An 805-nucleotide genomic window follows, 5' to 3' on the forward strand; every position below is an offset into this window, starting at 1 on the left:
GAATGCGGGTTTGAGAGCCACCGTCAGCGAAAGAAACTGGGTGCGCCTGCCCGCCGCCCACCCCCCTCGCCCCACACGCCCTCTTCGGCCATGCCTGGTGGGAGCCTGAGGCCCTTCACCCCTCCCCGGGGCCCTGGTCCCACCTGGACCACCCTTGCTAGGGCCCTGGAAGATGCTAGGCGCCTCTTCTAAAGGTTATGCCTGCTGACAGCTGACACCTCCTGCGGGCCTTGTGAACTTGAATGACTTTGGGCCTGGAAGATCCAGAGGCAGACCACCCTATAGAGGACGTTCTGGATTAAAATAACAGTAATTAATAATAACAGGAATACCTTCAAAAAGAAATTCAGTTTTTTAAAAACTTTTTTAATATTTGTTTTTGAGAGAGAGAGAGAGACAGAGTGCAAGTGGGGGAAGGGCAGAGAGGGAGACAGAATCTGAAGCAGGCTCCAGGCCCTGAGCTGTCAGCACAGAGCCCGACGCGGGGCTTGAACCCACAGACTGCAAGATCATGACCTGAGCCAAAGCCAGACGCTTAACCGACTGAGCCACCCAGATGCCCCAAGAAGTTCAGTTTTTAGTTAGGAGCCATACCTTTTCCATTTCTTTCCTATTTTCGAGTCCACTACTGGCTTCCCCAGGCAGAGCGAATAGCTTTAGTCCTGCCTGGCCCTCAGTTAAGTATAAAAGCTAAGTCGTGACGTCCCTTTGATGTTTGGGCTTTGGGCGGTCCTCCCAGCATCACGGCTGGACCCCCTGGTGACTCTGGGCACTTGGACAAGCTCCTTCCACTTTCTGGACTTCG

The sequence above is a fragment of the Suricata suricatta genome, chromosome 2, assembly GCF_006229205.1.
Source record: "Suricata suricatta isolate VVHF042 chromosome 2, meerkat_22Aug2017_6uvM2_HiC, whole genome shotgun sequence".
NCBI classification, from domain to species: Eukaryota; Metazoa; Chordata; class Mammalia; order Carnivora; family Herpestidae; genus Suricata; species Suricata suricatta.